The sequence below is a fragment of the Macaca mulatta genome, chromosome 3 (genome assembly GCF_049350105.2).
Source record: "Macaca mulatta isolate MMU2019108-1 chromosome 3, T2T-MMU8v2.0, whole genome shotgun sequence".
Lineage (NCBI taxonomy): Eukaryota > Metazoa > Chordata > Mammalia > Primates > Cercopithecidae > Macaca > Macaca mulatta.
The window spans coordinates 85,332,503-85,342,067 of NC_133408.1; positions in this window are offsets into that span (position 1 = coordinate 85,332,503).

Consider the following 9,565-nt stretch of genomic DNA (forward strand, 5'->3'; position numbering starts at 1 on the left):
ATCTGACAGTGCTGTGGATTGGCATTAGTTTGATCTTTGGAAAACCTTGAAGCTTTTGAGGAACTCTCTAAGGAATATACCACTACCGCTAAGGAGAAAATAGCCAAGGGATGTATTTCTACTATGCACTTAACCCAGATCCCAGAAATGCAGTTCTCTGAAGTGAAAGATTTACTTGGTCTTACGTAGTAGTCAGGTCTCCTAAAATACTTGCTGATAGTAAACTAAGATATCTTGGTGGGATGAGGCTATTTTTCAGCAAACACCAATGGCATTTGGCATCCCACCAAATAATCCGACAACATTTAAGAACTTGAGTTTTGTGTAGAACTTATTAAAGGAAAGTAACAAACATCTGTTATTTATTTAAATGATTTTTATTTTACTGTTATTTAAAATACATCAAACACGGTGATACACGAAGCAGAATCATCATGCTTGCATGCTGCGTTGCCTGGGCAATGAGCAAACAGGGACCAGGGATCCTCCTTTCCCTTGGGACCAGCAGCTTCCTTCCCCTGATGGCAGGGCCTGAGCTGTCCTTTCCAGACCACCCCTGCAAATAGCTGACATCCATATACCAGCTGCTGGCACCCTGCTGGGGTTATCTCCCCATTGACAAGACAACATTTGCATACTTGTTCTGTAAGGAGGAACTTCCGCATGGGAAAGGGCCCCTGCACTGGGACACAAGCTCCATCGTGTGTCCATCATGTTCTGGCTGGCCCTGGGCTTCCTGTCTATGGAGTGACGGGAACATGGGTGATCTCATTGCCTTTTCTTGTCTTAATCCAACCTTGTTACTTTTTTTTTCTTCTCAGTAATGCCTATTCCTTATGACTTTCCTTGTAGAATTTGTCCCAAATTCTGGTAAATAACAGATAGAGACCTGTTAGGACTCAGTTTTTATGACAAACATGAAACTAGGTATAAATGCTCTTATAAGCATGGCTCTTAACCACAAAACTAAAACAAAACTTAAATATAAGTATAAAAAAATCACATTAATGACCCTAATGTAATATAATAATTGATGTTATTTTGGTGAAACTCAATCATTCAATTTGGGCTTAATGAAATAAAGAGCCTTAGTTTCAACTCTTTATTTAATCCATTTCTATATTTTAACTTGAAAGAAATTTTTAGAGAATGCCTATTTGGATAAGTTTGATGGGCAAAGTGATATGAATAACTACAAGGCTTTTTCAGTTCAGGATAAACAGACTTCATATTTAACCCAAATTCTGCTGGCAAGCAATCATTGAATGCCTTTTTTGAAGAGGCGTCATGTAGTAACTTGTAAGGCTGACTGGTTCATCTGAAAATAAGATTGGCAATGTGATATTATTGAATCTGTAATAAATGGGTATTTAATCCAATTATTTCTGGAATTGAAAAGATAAAAAAATCTTCATTGTAATTCCGATAGTTGCTGCTTTTGAATTTTTGCAAGTGACTACGGAGCAGGAGGGGCTGGCTGGATACGGTGCCATGTGCCTGCCTGAAATGGAAACCTGGCTCGATTGTTGTCTGGTGCAGACCTTTGAGTTTTATAAACCTTGGCTCCATGCACTGTGTGAGAACCACATGGCCCACAACTGTTATCTATTTAAAGCATGATGAAAGTTTCCTTTAAGCAGTGAGCTATGCATGATTCATTCTATTCTGCATTTTATTCAGTCACTCACTCACTTGCTCACTCATTCAAGCACGTGCCATGTGCCAAGCAGGCTCTAGGCAATTACATACACTGGTGGACAAAATGGAAAACCTCCTTGTCTTCATGAAACTCCTATTCCAGCAGGAGGAGACAGAAAACAAAAGTTATTTTAATAAGTAAATTGTATAGTGTGTTTAAAAACAATTTTTTTTTTTTTTGAGACAGAGTCTCGCTCTGTCGCCCAAACTGGAGTGCAGTGGATGGATCTCAGCTCACTGCAAGCTCTGCCTTTTGCACGCCATTCTCCTGCCTCAGCCTCCCGAGTAGCTGGGACTACAGGTGCCCGCCACCTCGCCCGGCTAGTTTTTTGTATTTTTCAGTAGAGACGGGTTTCACCGTGTTAGCCAGGATGGTCTTGATCTCCGACCTTGTGATCCGCCCATCTCGGCCTCCCAAAGTGCTGGGACTACAGGCTTGAGTCACGGTGCCCAGCCACAGTTTTTTTTTTTTAAAGAAAAAAAGAGTAGGACAGGGCTTTAGGGACTGCTGGGGCTGGAGTGGAGCAGGTTGCAATTTGAAACAGGGGTCAGTATAGGCTTCATTGGGAAAGTGTGATGAGGGAAAACATTTGCGAAAGGTGAGGGTGTGAGCCAAGGGGCTGTGTAGGAGAAGTGAGCAGTTCAGGCCGAAGGACCAGGTAGGGCAGATTCTTGAGGTGGGGATATACCTGATGTGTTCAGGAAAGAGCTGAAAAGTCAATGTGGCTGTATGTCAGTGAGCTGGGAGTGGAGGAGTAAGAGAGAAGGTTGAAGAAGTAAAGGTTATCTTAGTCTGTTTTCTGTTGCTTATAACAGAATACCTAAAACTAGGTAATTTATAAAGGAAAGGAACTTATTTCTTATAGTTCTGGAGGCTGGGACCAGCTTCAAGGTTGAGGTAGCATCTGGTGAGGGCCTTCTTGCTGTGGGCGACTCTCTGCAGAGTCCCAGGGTCGCTCCAGGCAACACATGGTGAGGGAGCTGAGCGTGCTAGCTCAGATCTCTCTTTGTCTTCTTATAAAGCTGCCAGCCCCACTCTTGTGGTAACACATTAATCCATTAATCCATGAAAGCCCTCATGACCCAATCATCTCTTAAAGGCCCCACCTCCCAATACTGCCACATTGGAGATAAGTTTCTACATGAGTTTCAGAAGGGACAAACATTCAAAGCATAGCAGCAGGGAAGAATGTGAAAACTCCAGGAAATCATGGTAAGCACTTTGGCTTTTTCTTTGAGTGAAATGGGGAGCCATTTCAGTGCTTGGAGCAGAGTCATTGCATGATCTCACTCACAGTTTAGAAGTGTCACTCAGGTGGCTGGGCTCAGTGGCTCACGCCTGTAATCCTAGCACTTTGGGAAGCCGAGTCAGGTGGATCACCTGAGGTCAGGAGTTGGAGACCGGCCTGGCCAACATGGCGAAACCCCATCTCTACTAAAAATACAAAAATTAGCCAGGCGTCGTGGCAGGCGCCTATAATCCCAGCTACTCGGGAGGCTGAGGCAGGAGAATTGCTTGAACCCGGGGGGTGGAGGTTGCAGTGAGCCAAGATCGTGCCACTTCACTCCAGCCTGGGTGAAAGAGTGAAACTCCGTCTCGGAAAAAAAATAAAATAAAATAAAGAAGTGTCACCCAGGAAGGATGGAGCTGCCTTCACCAGAGGTGGGGAAGCTGGGGATAGAGCAGGTTCCAAAGTGGAAAGAAATAACAAGCTCAGTTCTGACTCAATTAACTTTGGCACCTCTGGTAGGCATCCAAGTGGGGTATAAGTTGGGTTCTAGCATCTGAAGTTTGAGAGAGAGGTCTGAGCTGGAGATTTACAGTTAAGAGTCAGGGAGTAGATGGATGGCATTGAAGCCAAGGCACTGAATGAAGAAGATGCAAGGGAGTGAATGTGGCTGGAGAAACAAAGAGGTTCAAGGAGTTAGACTGGGGCCTCCATAACACAGAGGACACCAAAATCCTACAGGAGGTCTCCAGATAGAGTTTTCATCCAGATGCTGCAGTCTACACTAAAGTTACATTGTTTCCAAGTTATCATTACAGTGAAAGCATAATTTATAGGTTATGTGGAGAACTCACAGACCTTGGTGATGCATCTGGAACCCTCCTTTGAGAAATTTTGCTTCACAGACCTCAATCATAGGCAAGATAGTTCTTCAAGTTGAGACAGAATGATATGATTCTAAAATCATGTTCATCACTGTCTTGCTCCACAGGGGAGATTTTCACATTTACACCCTTGTTCTACTTTATCAATGTATTAGAAATTATACCCAAAATATTCTTCACCACAGAAAAGGTAGAAAATTTAGAAGTGAGAGTTTAAAAAGTAAAGTTTTAATGGTTTCATTTCACCCCCAACTGGGATATATCCATATCCCACTTGCCCTTGGAGACTGTTTTCCTTAACTTGTCCTTGGAGACTGTTTTCCTTAAGCAGATGTACATTGAAGTTCACTTCCCTGGGCTTGGACGAAGTTTTCCTAGGGCAATCAGTTTTCGGGCCGTCAAGGTTCATAAGTACTCTTTTCTCACTTGGAACCACATGGGAGCTCATCTGCCACATTAATGCTTTCTCAAATTTCCTACCAGGACTTCTTTTCATGCACCTTACAAAAGATTTACCCAACTGAAATCCAATTCCGGTACAGTGACTCAAGTTGCAAAAGTGTTTGGGGCTGTAAGCAAAAGAACAATTGTCAATATCACTCAGGAAAGTCACCTTCAGCAAAGACCTCATAGAATTCCTCCCCCAATCTATTTTAGTAACAGCTTCATTTCCAATAAAATTTTCTTTTTATGGTTAAAAATAATTTATCAAAATGTATTATATGTTTAAGGTGTTTTGGTTTATAATAATTAAACTAAAATGAAAATTTTAAGTTTAGAGAATTTTAATCAAAAAATAAAAAATAAATTTTAATTTATGGACATGTTTTTTTTCAAAGAAATTTGACAGCATAAAGAATAAAAGTTGCACTAGGACAACTTGATGGAGGAAGTGTGATGGAAATGTGATTTAAGTCAGAAGTGAATGATGTACATTTTCTCCCTGTTAAATAACAAATGTTCATGTATTTAAAAAATGGATATTGCATATCAAATTGCAATAGTATTTATATTCCATTTTCAGAACACATTTTATATTTATCAGAGCAATGTAACAGTTTTATTTGAAAATGTTAACATTTACAATATGCCAGAAATCACATATTTTGCCTCTATTTAAGATGAAAAGTTTTAGATATCATCTTTAAAATATAGAAGGAAATACTCATTTTCCAAACTCCATTCAATGAGCAACACAGGTTTCAAATTCCACAGTGACTTAAACTACACCAAAGACAATCTCAGCAAGATCTGTATCAAAAGATCTCAACAGCAATGGAAAAACTTCATTTTTCAGAAGCAGACCAATCAATTTTGAGCTAGCAATTTCTTTCTTTTGTAAGATTCATTCCTACTGTGCTGACCCCAAAACTTTATCTTCCTTCTTGACCATAGATTACACCAGGACATATCGATCATGTTAAGCTGTCAACACCCACAATGATATGCCCCAGACACATTTCTTACAGTGAGCAGAGGGTTCTGTGTGTTGGATATAGGTCAATCACTGAAGGTAGCAGTAATTCAGTGGCTCTCTGCACTTCACCTTCATAAGGCCACTGCACTCACGTACTAGGTGGTGTCCCAGTGGAGGACAGTTGCGTACAAAGTCTCTTCCATCTTGACATCTTGCTACTGCAGCGGCCTCCTGTTCCATTTCTCACTTCTCCCGCCCTTAGTTTTCTAGCTCTGGGGAACATGGCTGCCTCAGCAACCATCTTATCTGCTCCCTCTACTTCACCGTTTTGCAAGAAGGAAGAGGCATTTGTTTCTTTCTCACACTCCACTACCTCCTCCCCTTTCCTTTACCATTTTTTCATTTCCTCTTCTTCCAGTCGCCCTTACGATCTTCTTCCTCTCTTTCTGGCCAGCCTCTGACTTCTGCAGAGTGGTTCCCTCCACCCAGACAAAACCCTGGACTGATGCCAGGCACAGGGTATGTGACCTATGCTTCCATCTCCTCTTCTGTCCCTGGCACTGTGACCGTAGGCATTCACCTCCATCAGGTGCCACTGATAAAGGAGAAGGAGAGGACACACTTCATAGAAAAGGAAGCTCTGGCCAAACTGGAAGCCACCAACCCAGGGTGTGGCTCCTAGGGTATTGCCGTCTTTCAGGAGCTTCCCAAGGCTTATCCTGTAACGCCTCCACTCTTCTTAGCATCTCTCTTCTTACTCTTTATTGTTTTTCTTTTTATTGTGACAAAATATACATAACCATAAAATTCATTATTTTAATAATTTTTAAGTGTACAGTTCAGTGGCTTCAATTACATTTATATGTTGTACAAACATTAGCACTATCAATTTCCAGAACTTTCTCATCATCCCAAATGGAAATTCTTTACCCATTAAACATTATTTCCTTTTCCTTTCTCACTCCAGTCCTTGGCAACTGCATTCTACTTTCTGTCTCTATGAACTTGACAATTCTTGGTACCTCATATAAATACAAATAAAAATACAGCATTTGTCCTTTTGTGACTGGCTTGTTTCACTTGACATAATGTCTTCAAGGTTCATCCATATTGTAGCATGTGACAAAATTGCCTTCCTTTTTAAGGCTGAATGATATTCCATTGTGTATATATCCACACTTTGTGTATATATTTATCCCTGCCTGGGCACATGGGTTTCTTCCTACTCTCAGCTATTATGAATAATACTGCTAGGAACATGAGTTTATAAATATATGTTCAAGTCCCTTCTTTTACTTCTTTTCGGTATAAACCCAGAAGTGAAATTGGTGGATCATATAGTAATTCTGTATTTAATTTTTTGAGGAACCACCATACTGTTTTTTATAGTGTCTACACCATTTTACATTTCTACCAGGAATGCACCAAAGTTCCAATTTCTTTACTTTCTCACTGATCTAGTTTGAATACATGAGCCCACCATATCTCATGTGGAATTGTAATCCTCAATGATAGAGGTGGGGCCTGGTGGGAGGTGACTGGGCCATGGGGGCAGATCCCTCATGGCTTGGTGCTGTCATCAAGATACTGAGTGAGTTCTCACAAGATCTGGATATTTAAGTATGTGGCACTTCCCCTCTACTCTCTCTCTCTTGCTCCCTCTCCCACTATGTGAGATGCCTGCTCCCCCTTTGCCTTCTTTCATGATTGTGAACTCCTTGAGGCTTCCTAGAGGCAGAAGAGGAGGTATGCTTCCTGTACAGCCTGTAGAAGCACTAGCCAATTAAACCTCTTTTCTTTATAAATTACCCAGCCTCAAGTATTTCTTTATAGCAATGCAAGAATGGACTACCACACTCACCAACACTTGTTATTGGTTTAATTATTGATTTTTATAGTAGCCATCCTAATGGGTGAGAAGGGATATCTTCTTGTGGTTTTGCTTTGCATTTTGCTAATGACTAGCGACACTAAACACACTTTCATGTATTGGCCATTTGTGTATCTTCTTCAGAGAAATACCTATTCAAGTCATTTGGTCATTTTAAATTGGGTTGTTAGTTTTGTCTTTGTTGTTATCGAGTTTATTAATTGTAATTATTTTTTCTCTTAAAAATATTAATGCTCATTTTAGAAAATTAAATTAAGAATTGAGAAAGCATTGAGACAAATAAAAATGATTCATGTTACAAATAAAGAATATATTTTCTCAATTTATGTTAAGTGTTTATAAAATTTATTTAGTTCATATTCTTTGAGTGCAATATGAAGAAGCTAGGATTCATTACTTAGGAATTAAAAGTAGAGATTACTAAATAAGTCTTGGATAAAAGAGAAAAATTAAATTTAAAGCAAGTCACAGTTTATAAGACTAGTAGGTAACACACTACTACCCAAACTAATTAAATATGTTCAGAGCTATACTTAAAATAAAATTCCTGACTTTAAATATTCTTATTACAAATCCAAAAAAATTTTAGTTAAGCATTCAATAAAATATAAATTTTTGAAAATACAAATGCATAAAAGAGGCTATAATAGCTGGTAAAGAATTATTTCTGGATGTGTCTGTCAGGGTGGTCTGGAAGAGATTAGCATTTGAATCCATAGACTGAGAGAAGATCACCGCCTCCAATGTAAGCAGGCATCATCCATTCTCTCAAGGGTTCTGAATAGAGCCAAAAAGCAAAGGAAGGGGGAATTTGCTCCCTCTGAACTAGTGCATCTGTCCTCTTTTTTGTTTTGTTTTGTTTTTTTGAGATGGAGTCTTGCTCTGTTGCCCAGGCTGCAGTGCAGTGGCGTGATCTCAGCGCACCGCAACCTCTGCCTCCCAGGTTTAAGCAATTCCCCTGTCTCAGCCTCCCCAGTAGCTGGGACTACATGCGCAAACCACCACACCCAGCTAATTTTTGTATTTTTAGTAGAGGCGGGGTTTCACCATATTGGTCAGTCTGGTCTCAAACTCCTGAGGTCAGGTGATCCACCTGCCTCAGCTTCCCAAAGTGCTGGGATTACAGGCGCTAAGCCACCAGGCCCGGCCCATATCTGTCTTCTGATGTTAGACGTGGGCACTCCTGGTTCTCAGGTCATTGGACTGAATCACACTACTGGCTTTTCATGGTTCACCAGTTGCAGACAGGAAATTGTGCAACTTAGCCTCTATGAGCCAATTTCTACAATACATCAATCTCTTTCTCAAGTATATGTAGATGTAGAGAAAGTGATATATATATGTTCTATACGTATCCTGTTTCTGTGAAGAACCCTAATACAAACATTAATAAATTGTTTTAAAACTCACAAAATAATAAAGAGCAGGTAACCCCCCACCGTGTTTTCAGTTTGCATATTCTAAGGTCATTACTAAGAACATTGGTTTCATTTCTCTGGATGCTGTCCTTTTGTTGGTCCCTTAATTATTCATGACCATTATATCTTCATTTTGGATTATGTATTTTATTTATAAAGTTTCAATTGTTCAAGTGATTTTTTTCTTAATTCTAGTTGGTCTAGTATTAATATTCTTATTTGTTTTATATTTGCATTCATCTGGTGTGTCTTTGTCCACCTCTTCAAAAAATATTTCTGCTTCAATTTGTTTTATATATTTTTTTGAAAATAACTTTTAGCTAGATTTTGTTTTGCTGACCCAATTTACAAATTATTATCTTTTAAAGATGAAATTTGATCAACTTACATTTATCTTAGTTGATGCAGTTGTGTTTCATGCTTTTCTATTGCTTTGTTCTTTACTTATGCTGTTTTTTTGTTTGTTTATTTTAGTGTATTGTATTTTATATTTCTACTGATTTGGAAAATATACATTCTACTGTTAGAGAACATCTTTCATTAAAAGCATGTAAGCCTTTATTTCTCTGTTATAAAAACAATAAAGCCTCAATGCTTCAAATAAGATGAGGAATTCAGCTTGCTTTAAAAAGTTTCTTCTTTTTTCTCTGTCTCCCAGATTATGTTAGCATTATCTCAGATTTTAAAACCAGGATATTACAAGTAGGTTTTTTACTCTGCAATTTCTCTTTCAAAAACCATTTGGACATTTTAAGTATATTTCATAACCACAGAAACAGCAATTATTCACTGGGATACTTTGTTTCATTGGTATCACTATCGTTTACCTCTTTCACCTTCTTCCTGGATATTTTTACTATAACATGGGTAATTCGCTCTTGGAATACTTGCCTATCTCAAAATACGTTTGTCATTTTCTGATGCTATGATGATAAATTGTCCTGGTTTACAAGTCCTGAGCCACATCCTTTCCCCTCTAAACTCTGTGGATCTTATTCCATGATTTTTGGCATGATTATATTGCAGAG